Source organism: Marmota monax, unplaced genomic scaffold (genome assembly GCF_021218885.2).
Source record: "Marmota monax isolate L192 unplaced genomic scaffold, Marmota_monax_Labrador192_F-V1.1 WCK01_AAM20220418_F8-fsc00082, whole genome shotgun sequence".
Lineage (NCBI taxonomy): Eukaryota > Metazoa > Chordata > Mammalia > Rodentia > Sciuridae > Marmota > Marmota monax.
In genome coordinates this window covers 2,832,998-2,846,140 of record NW_026695207.1, presented here as the reverse complement: position 1 = coordinate 2,846,140, position 13,143 = coordinate 2,832,998, and positions in this window count along the sequence as shown.

Sequence of the window (13,143 nt, the reverse complement as noted above, 5' to 3'; positions counted from 1 at the left end):
ATAGAATCATATACTAAGTAACCTTTGGGCGGGGCTGGCTCTTTCCACTCACAGTTCCCTGCAGACTCTTTCAATTTGCTGGTGGGCAGGGGAGTTTGTTCCTTCCTTTGCTGAGTGGTAAGCCAAGCCATGGATGAACACTCTTTGTTTAACATTCTCCCACCCAAGGACATCCAGCAGGCTTCCAATTGGGAACTCTTGTAAACAAAGCTGTGATGCACATTTGTGTAGAGTTTTTGGTGTGAACATAAACTTTCGCTTCTCTGGGATAAATGCCTATCACCAATTGACAGCCAAAATGCTGATTTCTGAGTTGCGTGGCATGCCCATGTTCAGTTTTTCAGAAACTGCCAAGCTGACTGGCAGAGTGGCCACCCCATCCCACAGCCCCTCAGGCAGCAGGTGCATCCCCAGCTCCTCCCTATCCTTGTGGGCATTCGCTGCTACCGCTGTTTTTTAATTTTAGCCATTGTGATAGGTGTGGAGCAATAGCTAGTGGTGGCGTTAATTTACGCTTTCCCTGATGGCTAGTGATGCTGAGCACCCTTTGCTGGGTTTATTTGCCAACTGCATCCTTCTTCTGGCAATGTCTGTCAGTGTCCTGCCTCTTTCTATTTGGTGAGCTTGTTTTGAGAGTTCTTTATATTTTCTAGGCAATGGTACTATGTCAGATATGTAGTTGGCGGGTAAGTTCCCGAAGCCCATTGCTTATATTTTCATCTTCTTCACGTGTTCTCTTAGAGTAAAATTCTTTACTTTTAATAAGGTCCAATTTGTATTTTATTCCTTTTATAGATTGTGGGGGTTTTTTTTGAAATCTAAGAGTTTTTTCTAAGTTCTTTTCCAATGATTGTTATTAAAAATTTCATAGTTTTAATCATTACATTTAAGCCAAGTATCCATTTTGAAGACATTTTTGTATGAGGTTTGAGGGTTCATTGAGATTCCAGTTTTCACCTATGGATGCTCAATTTTTCTAGCACCATTGGTTGGAAAGGGTTGTGAACACTGTTGATGTGAGTGGATGCTCTCAGCCCCAAGCACATTCCCAAAAATGGAGCTCTATTCCTGCAAGCCTGCCACTGACCACCCTGCAAGGCTGGATACCATGGGACACCTCCTGTGTCCATAAAGATTATCTCACCTCATTCCCCTCAGTTCCTGTTGCACAGAGAATGTTCAAAAGCGGAGAAGAGCTGGGCACAGCTCCTACCTAGAGCCCCAACTCCTAGGGAGGCTGAGGCAGGAGGATTGCTGAGCCCAGAAGCCCATGGTCAGCCTACAGAACACAGTGAGATCTTGTTTCAAAACAAAACAAAAGAATAATAACAAAAAAAAGGAGAAGAAAATTAAGGACTATGGAAAGTCAGCCCAAATCCTCTGGTGTTATCAAAGGATATTTAGAATTACACATTTGTACACTTGATTTCTATCTCTTATTGACTGATTGGCTTTATTGAGTTTATTTCTCTGTTTTCTTACAAAACAACTTTTCAAAAGAACAACTGGCAGACATCCCTGGACTTCTTGGCCACTTTATTTGGCATTGTTAATATTGTTCAGAATTAATAGCGGCTGCTGCCTGGAATAATTTGCCTTGATTACTATTAAATAATTATGTCTTATTCAGATTTTCAACTAACCCAACTTTATTGACACATATTTCTTTATTAAAAGTTTATTTTTACTGGATGTCATTATTTTTTTGTTGGTGGTGGTGAAACCAGAGTAATTTGTTCAGCACGTCTTATCTTTAGAGATGATAATATTTGAATACTGGTCTTTTAATTACAGTTTATTTTACTATTTCTCTTTTGTTAAGAAAACTTCCAAATATATAAATCATGGAAGAAAAATTAAACATTTTGAGTTCCAAATATATACTGCTTATTGATTGTCAGCATCTGATTATCACAGTTTCATCATAAGCACAATGACATTTAATATCCTGCAGTAGAGACTATAGAAACAGTTGGGATGTAATTTTAATAGAACTTATTTTCTAGTGCCTTTAGGGTCACAACAAAACTGAGCAAAAAGTAGAGAGCTCTTCCATGCACCTCCAGCCCCTGTACATACACGGTCAGGCTCATTACCAACAGCTCCATCAGAGTGGTACGTTTGTTAAAACAGAGGAGCCAACCTTGACACATCATTAACAGTCCATAGTTTACATCATGGTTCACCCCTGAGGTGCAAAGACCTATAAATCTCATTATGGTATTACACAGAGTAGGTTAAAGTTGTTGTTGCATCAATGAACATGGTTTTGCATTTTACAGAAGTATCAGTGCATGCCCTAAAAATGACTGATGTTCTGCCTTTCTATCCCTCCTCCCCCAAGGCCCTGGAAGACACTGCCATTTTCATTATCTCCATTGTTCTGAATTTTGCAGAATGTCATATAGTTGGAATTGTACAGTAGGAAACTTTCAGATTGGCTTCTTTCCTTAGCAATATGAGTTCAAAGTCCCCCTGTGTCATTTTATGGCTTGACTGCTCATTTCTTTTGAGGGTTCAGTGAAGTTCAATTGTCTGGATGGATTATAGTTAATTTGTCCACTCACCTACTGAGGACGAGGTGGTTCCTCTGAGCTTGGGCAATTATGAATAAAACTTCTGTTACAAACATTTATCACAGTTGCTCTCAACTTAACGACAGGCTGTCTTCCGATAAACCCAGTGTAATTCAAAATGACTGTTGAGTTGAAAACACACTCAGGGCCTGACCTGGGAACACCACAGTTCTGCAACACAGTGCATCACGGAGTGCCGGTAGCGCACCCCCTTGAATGCAGGCTGACTAGAGCTGCAGTTCACCGACCCTGCCAGCGTCACTGGAGGGTTTCATCTCACACATCACTAGCTTGGTGTTACGGCTTGGATTGGAGGTATCTCTTAAAAACTCATGGTTAGATTATGAAAGCTGTAACCCAATCAGTGGATCAATTCATTTGATAGATTAATAATTTGAAAAGTCTCCTATACCAGCAAGTAACTAGAGGTAGGAGGAAGTGGGCCACGGATGCATGTCATTGGGGTCTATATCTTGTCCCTGGCTCCTGTTCTGCCTCTCTCTGCTTCCTGGCTGCATGAGCTGAGCATCTTTCGATGGCCACACCCTTCTGTTCTGCCTCACCTCTGGCCCAAGGCAGTGGAGACTGCCAACTGTGGACCAAAACTCTCAAATCAGGAGCCAAAACAAAGCTTTCCTCCTCTAATCTGCTCTTGTCAGTTTTTTTTGTCACAGCAGCAAAAAGCTAACTAACACACTGAGAAAAAGATAGAAATTCAAAATTTGAAGTAAGCTTTGTTGTGAATTCATATCACCTTCACACCATTATAAATCTAAAAAATCATGACGTCCAACTCCATTAAGCTGGGAATGTCGGCACAGGCTCTGAATGAGCATGACGTTCCAACTCCTGTGGGTGGATACCCAAGAAAGCAAATGCTGGACCAAAGTGGCCGTGGCATTTGGTGTCCTACCACCAGTGAATGAGAGTTGGCATCACTCTACAGGTCCTCTGGCATTTGGCACGGTCGGTGCTCTAGGTTTTGGCTGTTCTCGTGTGTCAGTGGTATATTGTTCTAATCTGCATCTCCCAGTGTTATGGAGTGAACATGAAGTGTCCCCCATAGACTCATGTGTCGAAGGCCTGACCCCAAAGCAGCAAGGTTCAGAGGTGGGGATTGTAGGAAATGACTGGATCCTGAGGGCTCTGACCTCATCAGTGGATTGATCCATTTGCTGAATTAATAATTTATAAGGACTATTGGAAGGTAATGAAAACTGAAGGAGGTGGGACCCAGTTGAAGGGAGTGAGTCCTTGAGCTGTGCCATTGGTGACTATATCTTGTCCCTGGTGTCCCCCACCCGAGCTTCTGGCTGCCCTGAGGTGAACAGCTTTCTTCTGCCATAAAACTTTGCTCCATCTTGGGCCCAAAGCATTGGAACCAGCCAAGCATGGACTGAAGTTCTGAAACTGTCAGTCAAAATAAATCTTCTCTCCTTAAGCTGTTTTCCGCAGGTATTTGCCACAGCCACACAAAGCCGTCTGGCTCGCCCCGTTGTGCGGGACGGGGAGCAGGTCTTCTCAGCCTGTTTGCTATCTACCTAGATTCTTTCATGGGTTCCGTAAAGGTCTTTGGTCTGTTTTTTAAAATCAGTTTGTTTGTCCTTATTGCTGAGTTTTAAGTGTCCTCTGCATATTTGGTTAACAACGTGGTGTCCTGCATGTCTTCTGCAAATATTTTCTTCCCATCCACAGCTTGTCTTTTTATTCTCTTGACAGTGGCTTTTTCTGGAGGAGAGATTTTAAAATTTGATTTGATCAATCCTTTCTTTCATGGATTGTACCTTTAGTGTTTTATCCAAAAAGTCATCAGAAAGCCCAAGGTCATCTAAATTTTCATGCATGCTCTCTTCCACAATTTCCGTAGTTTTGCATTGTACATCTAGGTCTGGGATCAGATGGGGTTTGTGAAGTGTGTAAGGCCTGTGTATAGGTCATTTTTTTTCTCTGTCACAGCTCACTGGACAAACTTATGTGTCTTTGCTCTAGACTCCGTTCTCTTCCACTGCCCTGTGGTCTCTTCCTCTTCCAGTCCCACAATGTCTGGATTCTTGTGGCTTCAGGCCAGGTACCGTCGGTCTCCAAATCTGCTTCTGTCCCTCTACAATATCATGCAGAATATTCTGTGTCTTGTGCTCCTCCCTGTAAACTTTACAATTAGTCTGCATACATACATACATTCAGTTCTTCTGTTTCCTTATTTTAAGAAGAGAGCAGGTACTTTCCTGTAGGATTCTTTGCTCTGACGATGTCTGTGACTCTGTTGATCAGAGTGTGACCCACAGCCTGGTGGCAAGCATGAAGCCTTTTTCACCCACCCACTGGATAAGGACAGAAAGCAAGAGCAAGGGTTTGGAACATTTTATGGCCCTTTAACACTTCATGGCATACATGAACAGGACTTTGCGTTTTATAAAAACTCATTTCATGATCAAGAAGAAACAAACATTTTGGTCTCAGCCTATAGATGGTGAAGAAGCACAGTTCAGTTATACTATTCTTAAATTAATTATTTTAAGACTTTCTCAAGGAGATTTGCGTTTTCTTTGTGATAATATCTAAAAATATAAATCCAATGTTATTTAAATTTTTAAAATTTTTTTTCTCTAGCAAAATCCCTTTTATTTAAGTTGTCAATATGCAGATGTTTAAATAAGAATAATAACTACAGTATCAGAGGTTTAAAAGGAAAAGTATAGTGAAGTATTTCTATTAAATGCATTAAGGTTTTCTCATCAATACCACTGAATATAATATTTGGATAGAGATTTTGCATTACCTTCTGGACTCTAATTCTCTCCACTGACATCAGTAATATAAGGGAAACACTGAACCTTGAATAATTTCCTAGAAATTATACTTTTTATAAACCATCTTTATTATTTTGCTTAATTTTAGATTAGTACTAAAAAATCAGCAGACAATTTTCATTTGGGGAGTTGTGAAAGGTTAGTAAAATGTCATTCACTAGACAATATTTTTTTCATTTATAATGAAAATCAATTCAATGAGAATGTTATGAACTCTCTATGCACATAAGAATCACACAAGGAGCTATAACACTTTAAAAAGTAGTTAATGCTATCCTTCCCTGGAGAAGAACTATGCACATACAGAATTACTAGATATGGATTACGAGGCCAGCAAAGAAGAGCAGGCTTGGTATACTCTGTATTCTTCCATGTTGTAAGAACTCAGAGCAAGGGAAAGATGATGATGGAACAGCCAGTATTGGGGACTAATTTGTACTCAGACTATTCGTTGTAGCCCTAAAAGCTTCTGAAGACTTTGAATTGGCAGGAGAAGAATGGACAGCAATTCAAATTGGGTTTTGGAAGTGGGAGAGTTAACAACATTGAAGTTTAGGGATTTGAAGCAAGCTTAATAGAATGACCAGATTAAAAAACAGATTGGAGAGAAGTAGTAAATAGATTGGATAGTTGTCAGATGTCTTCTATGATTACCTGCATGTCAAGATGGGACATTTGGCTTTTAGGCAAGAAGCAAACAGGTCCTTCTTTCAGGAGAATGACACGCAGCAGGTGAGGCACACTGCCCACACCTCTCTGTTGGATCTTCAGATGCACTTGTGGTTACTACAGATGTTGAATTCTAAAGCTCTTGAGCATGAAACAGGAATCACTGTCAGAGATCCATTTCTAAATTTAAATTGCCCTGGGGCAAAATGTGAGACTGACCACCAGGACTCTTCAAAGATATATTAGTTGTCTATCAAAAACAGTCAACTCTATAACTACATTATCACATTTTATAACACAGAATTGTAGGTGTGTATGCTGATATTACTAACAAAAGAGAGGAGGAAGGAGAAAAGAGAAAGAAAGAAAGAATGAAAGAAAGAAAGAAAGAGGAAAGAAAAGAAAAAAGAAAGAGAAGAGGAGGAGGAGGAGGAAGGGGGGAGGAGAAAAAGGAGGAAGGTGAAGGAGGAACAGAAAGGAGGAGGGAGGGAGGGAGGGAGAGAGGGAGGGAGGGAAAAGGAAAGAAAGAGAAGCTAGTTTGGAAAAGAAAACATAATGCCAATAGTGGAGGTTTTGCTAAACCTGAGTGACTGTCTGGGCAGGTAGAAACTACTCATAATTCTAATGCCTCAATAAGTCATTTTTCCAATGTATGTTCTATGTCATCTGTTTGGTTTTATTTTTTTAAAAAAATCATAGAATAAATCCTCTGCATAGATCTAGAGAAGATATCCCAACAATCCTTGTGTTATTCTGTTGCATACGTTGGTAAAATTAATTGCATAAGTGAAATTTTTCATCATGTTAGCTATTTTTCTTTTGTGTAAATTTCATCACTAATAGAAGAAAGGACTTAGTTAATATTCTTGGGCAATGGTTCAATATGACGAGTACATTTAATTTTTAAAGAGGTGTTCGTAGACTCAAACATACATATTAAGGCATTCAGTCTTGGATCTGGAAATAAGCTAAAACACTGCCTGTTCATCCTCCAATAACACCTACCAACATAACCACAGTATTTTATAAGTGTGGGCATCACACGCACCAGTAAGAAGTCATTCACATTTATGCTGAAAGAGAAGTCTCCAGAGCTGGGTTCTCTGCTCTGGAGAAGCAGTTCTCTGAAAGTCCTGCCTGGTGTCTGTGGAAAGAGCGGGGAACAGGGACGGAACAGCTGGTGGCTGCTGGATGACCCAGGGAGGGAAGACCCGTCCACCATGCTGGGCACCGATGCAGGGGAAGAAAGGCTAAAGCAGGGTATGGGACAGTCACTCAAGGGCTACTCAAAGGACTAAGAAGCCTTGCTTCAACTACTCGCTTCTTACACAGTGAGGCCCCCAGCCTCAACCGTGCTTCCGAGCCATTTCCATCAGAATCAAGGTGCGCCTACGTGTTAGAACGTGTCCACACTCGGGGCCAGAGCTTCATTTCCTGGGTGCAAACCTCTGCAGCCCTGCACACTGTCTGACTGTGGCCACGCAGAAGCCACCTTAGGACCCTACTCTCCAAATTCAACCTTCCCGCAGGAACTCCGTGTCTGAATTCCACCTTCCTCTGGGAACTCTGTGCCCCTGAAACAGAAAAATGGTTTAGAAATTTCAAAGCATGTGCTGGGTGTTTTCTCTAAAAACAACAACAGAAAAAGAGCAAATTTTCACACTTCTTCCTCAAATCACACAATTTGGAGAATGCTGCGTGGGCCCAGTAGCCTTCCACCTGCTTTCAGCGGAGGCCATTTGGAACCCACCACTTTGTGCTTGTACATTTTACCAACTCAGCAGACTGAGAGGGATATATAGTAAAAGCAGTGGCAAGGGTTAAATGTGTTTATTTCTTCCTAATGTTGTCCATGCTGGTAACAGGGAGGCTGTGTGCTTCAGTTAATGGAAATAAATTGAATAAAATAAAATCTCTGAAACACTCTGATGATTGGTGGGGCAGCTCTGTGGAGGTTCCCTACTGCCCTGCTGTCCTTTAAATAAGCCTTGGCTATAGGAAGGGGTATTTTCTCACTGGATTGAGGTTCCTGTGAGCTCAGTTACCCCTGGGACAGTGCTACTCCTCATCCCCATGGAAATGACAATAGAATATAAGATGGATGTGATGGTCCGTCTGCTTCCCTACCATTTGCTGGGACCTAGACAACCAAACCCCAAAAGATGCCACTTTGGATTAAAACTGAGAGCACCTAGGATCAGCAAGCACAGAGGAGGGCTCTCTCTGAAGCTCCTTCATCCATCTCAAGACAGCCTCTGCAGAGAGGGCCACCTTCGCCTGAAATCCTCCCACTGAAATGTCCTCAACCAAGCAAGAGTCAACTTGTCCACAGAGAAGACTGAAAATCAGACGCCAGACCCGGAGCCCAGATGGACTTTGTCCCAGACCCCCTCATTTCCCCTACAGAACATTTCCTTCCCTTCAGAAAGCACCTACACCCCCACCGACTTCCCAGGAAGAGGGTACTCCAGCTTCAGCACCTGGCTTCTATTTGAGCTTCATCTTTCCAGAGGCCCTGTGCTCGTATGCATGCCTGTGAAGGAACTTGTGCACCTTTCCTCCTGAAAACCCTCCTCCTTTGCTTCAGCAGACTTGATAACTGAACCTCCAGAGGGAGGGAGCGCCTGGACTTCCCTGCACAATGGACAATGCACACAGAGGACACAGCTTAGACCTGCCTGCTGAGCACCCTCCCTTCCCTTCTGACCTTGAAGTATACCAAAGTCCCAATGCTGGCATTTGCTAAGGTACTTGATGATCTTTATAAAAAAGAAAAAAAATACCTATCTTTGATCTCAATAGTGGGAGGTAGTTTTTCAATAACATGGAGATGTCGTTTTTATTTTATTTGTTTAAGTTGAGAAGGCATTGTAATAGGCAAGAAATCAAGGCTAAGCATTAAATCCAATAGAATTCCCTTCACTAGATTTTTGGAAAACTTCTAAGAGCAAAATATTGCATGAAGCCTCGTTGATAGATATGATAGATGTGACTCTTCAGTTAAGAAGTAAACATGACAAAGCTTCCATCTCTATTTGAAAGTCATGGGCAAAGTCAGTGAGTCAGAAATCACTGGAATCCCCACTCTTTCAAGCACAGGAGGATTCTACTACAAACAAGGTCCTAACAAACACCACATTCTTGGGGTCGCTACTGCCACACACCTTCCATTGTGACACTTTCAACCCATTCTAGTAACTGTTAATTAAACTACATTCTTCCGATGACCTTGAGTTAATAGCCAGGCTCCAGGTGGGAAGTGTACAGAATTACTTTATGACACTTAAGATCAGCAGTCAGCCTCTGTCTTGTCAAATTAGCATGGACCTTAGGCTAAAAAGAATGGAAACCTAAACAAATGTAATGAATTCCCCATTTTCAATTATATTTGACAAAATTCACCTGCAATATAAGAATCCTGACCTGAGAAATGAAGTTAAACATGCACCCTCAAAGGTCTAAAATAGAGATGAAGGTTGGATGATAGTCTTGGAGAAAAAAAATAATACTCATGTAGGTGATATAAGGACTTGGTCATAGGAAAATCAGTGGATCTGTGAAATCCAAAGCTTAAAGCCAGTTGTGGCTGGCAAAATGACTGCTTCCCAAAGATGTGCTAGCTCCTAATCTTCAGGACCTATGAATGTTACCTTGCTTAGCAAAGGGACCTTGCAGGTGTGATTAAGCTGAAGGTTTTGAGTTGGAAACATTAATCTGAATTATCCAGGAAGGTCAAATTAATTATAGGTCTTTATAACAGGCAGGACTGTCAAAACAAGAGGGCTGGTTTTGGGGGCAGGAGACTGTAGTGGCTCCTAGAAGCTGCCATAGGCCAGGGAGTGAATTCTTCCCAGTACTTCTGGAAGGAATATTGTCCTGACAACACCTTGACTCTAACTCTAACTCATGGGAGGCTTGGAAGTTCCAGGACTGTGACAAAACACAATTGTCTTTTTTTAAAGTAATTTCTTACAATTATTAGCTATGACTAATACAACAATTAAAATCAGAACATGCAAAAATCAGGGAAAAAAATGGATTCTTTTCCTGACTACCTTCATTGAGGAAAGAAATATGCTTTCCACTGAATCTCTAAAGAAAGGAAGTTCTTGAGAAATTTTCACGTGGAATTGTCTGTCCATCCCAAACCCCAAACTTCATCTTAGATGGGGAGGAGAGTGAAGGAGCATCGTGCAGGGGGGACGGGGAGCCACCATGCTGCTGGTGGTGGACCCCCAGGACCTCAACGAGAATCAGCATCAGCCCCGTACTCTGTACATGAGGAAATAGGGGTGAACTGGGTCCTCAGGAGGCAGAGGGGTACTGCACCCTGGGGCCTGGCTTGTAGACCTTCCACTCCTCTGCTAAAGCAAGCAAGACATCTTCTCTTCTAGTTTTAGTTGCAACAAGAAATCCTCCCATGGCACAGAAACAATGTGTGTTTCTCTTTTTTACTTATGCACCCACTATCTCTCCCAGGATGGACACTCATATATACAAACCGAGAATTCAGCAGAATGAGATCAAAGAAAGGCACCTAGAAGATTAAATACCAGCACTTACCCACCCCCCAAATTTTTATAATGAGAAGTTTCTAGCATCTAAGGGGATGAAGATAATCCAGGACCTGAGTCCAAATAATAGAGGCTATCACCAACTTCAGAAAGACTGAGAAACATCAGCAAACAGCCTAGAAACCAATATTTCGACTCTGAGCTTCAAAAAAAAAAAAAAAAGAAAGTTACTATGAATTGAATATATAAGACAGGAATATATATAAGACATCCCATCTCACAGATGAGGAAGCTGATGTTTGGAAATGTTATGTGCCTGGGTTGTCCATCTGGGTTTCTAACTCTAGCTTTTACATCTGAACCCTCATTGTGCTTGTACCTGCCCCAAACTTGTATTCTAAACAGGTGTCAGTCTTTGCTCTACAACTTGTGTGATCTTAATTCTGCCCCCCCCCCATAATGGAGATCTGCACTGGGTTCCTCTGAAAATATTTGGACATTAAAGTTACCCTGCACAAGGGGTTCCCTTGACAATCAGCATTTTGAACAATGTGACTCAGATTCAAATACAACGTCCTCTGTGTTAACTCAGGAATCATTGGATGGCTAGGCAATAGCAGAGGCCACCTGTTTAAAGTGAAAGGAACAGGTATTGTAAAGCTCAACGGGACTTGAACTTTGTTGCCCATCTCACTATCACACAGCTCAGGGGACCTGACTGTAAGCAAGATCCACCAAAATCTGCAGGTTCTTCATCCACCTTAGCTCTGGAAGGGACCGCACCCAGACATCCTCCCCAGATCCTGGCCAGGCTCACCATGTTAGGTGAGGATTGGAATGCAGTGGTCCTTGCTGCCTCAAGAGTGAGAGTGTGGGTGGTGTAGGCTTCGCAAGAAGCCAGGGAAGTTCAAGTTAGAAGGGCTTCAGGACACTGGCCGATTTTCATTGTTTAGACAGTTGTGATTCACTGATACAGATTCACTAATTTAGTGATGAATGAGCTTAAATGTCATTCTCTTCAACTACATCTCTGGGGTGTGGGGCCAGGATGTGTTCTCCCCTTTCTCCCAATATTTGCTCTCAGTGCTTTATATTTTGTAAACCAAAAAGAACCATAAGATTTGTTATAACCAATGATTTTTTTCTGTCATGGGGTGATAGTGTAAAGGGGAAGAGAGAGTCAATGGGTCTGCAGGACTTTCAGGAGCATGGATGGTCCTCTGTCCTCTGCACTGGGCACCTGGTAGAGCCCCAAACAGATACCACGTCGTCTGTCCAGAGGGCTTGACAGTTAAGTCCAACTGTAAAGACAGTGTCCTAACATGAAGAATAAAATGCATAGAAGTGGATTAAAGGCTTGGATTCTTTTCCTGTCAGGAGATAGAATAATTTATGCATTTTCCATCTAAAGTTTCCTGTCTGATTACACTGAGGAGAACAAAGTCATTAAAGGCAATTACCATGTTAATAGACAAGAGATTGAAAACGCTGAAGGTTGGGTAAGTCCATCTTCCTGTCACACACAGTAGATTCCCCTCTGCCTGTAGGTTTCCAAATGAATATGAATTGGTAATCAACATGTTTCATATTCATAATGCAATCAAAATGCATATTTGATTGAACACCTCATTTAATAAACTAAGAAAATATTCATAAGAGTTGTGATAATTAGAGTATGTATTTTTTATACTTTCTATTGAGGCATAATTACATATAGGAAAGTGCTCAGATCTTACACACACTCTGGAATGAGGTTTTTAAAATGTGTGTCCCTATGAAACCAATTTCCAAACAGGGTAGCATACTGGCTACAACCTAGAAAGTTCCTTCATGTCTCCTAGTATATTCCCTTTCCCAAATCCAGAACAACCAATATGCTGAGTTATGTGCCTAAAGAGTAGCTTTATCTATTCTTGAACTCCATAAAAAACAGAAATATGCAATGCACATCAGACACTGGGTTCTTCATGAAGCAAGATACTCTTGAAATTCACCGGTTCTGTGAATATCCCTCAATTATTTCTTCTGTTGCTGAGTATTATGCCATTCTAGGAATCTACTATAATTCATAGACTTATAGTATATATGGGTGGAGATTTGGATTGTTTAAAATATTTACAATTATGGATAAAGCTTCAAAAAACATTTTTGAATAAATCTGTGTGTGGGGTCATTTTCATTTTGGAAACAGAAATACCTTACTGTTGAATTGCTAAAACATGAGGTAGGTGTGCATTTAATTTTATGAGAAATTCCAAGCAGTTTTCTACACTGGCTGTACCATTTTACAGTCCCATCAGCAAGCATAAGATGCCTCGCCCCACTGTGGGACCCTGCAGGTTCATACTGGAAGTCATCTGGGTTTAAACCACACCAGGAGCTGTAGAACCATATCTCCTACTTTTAATTTGCACTTCCTTGAATACTAACAATGTCAAACATTGTTCCATGTCTTCTATGGCCTTTCTTACGTCTCTCCGGTTTTTTTTTTTTTTAATCCAGCTCCTGATAATTTTTAACTGGATTGTTCGTCCTTCTGTTTTTGAAATATAAAGTTCTTTATATAATTGGCTT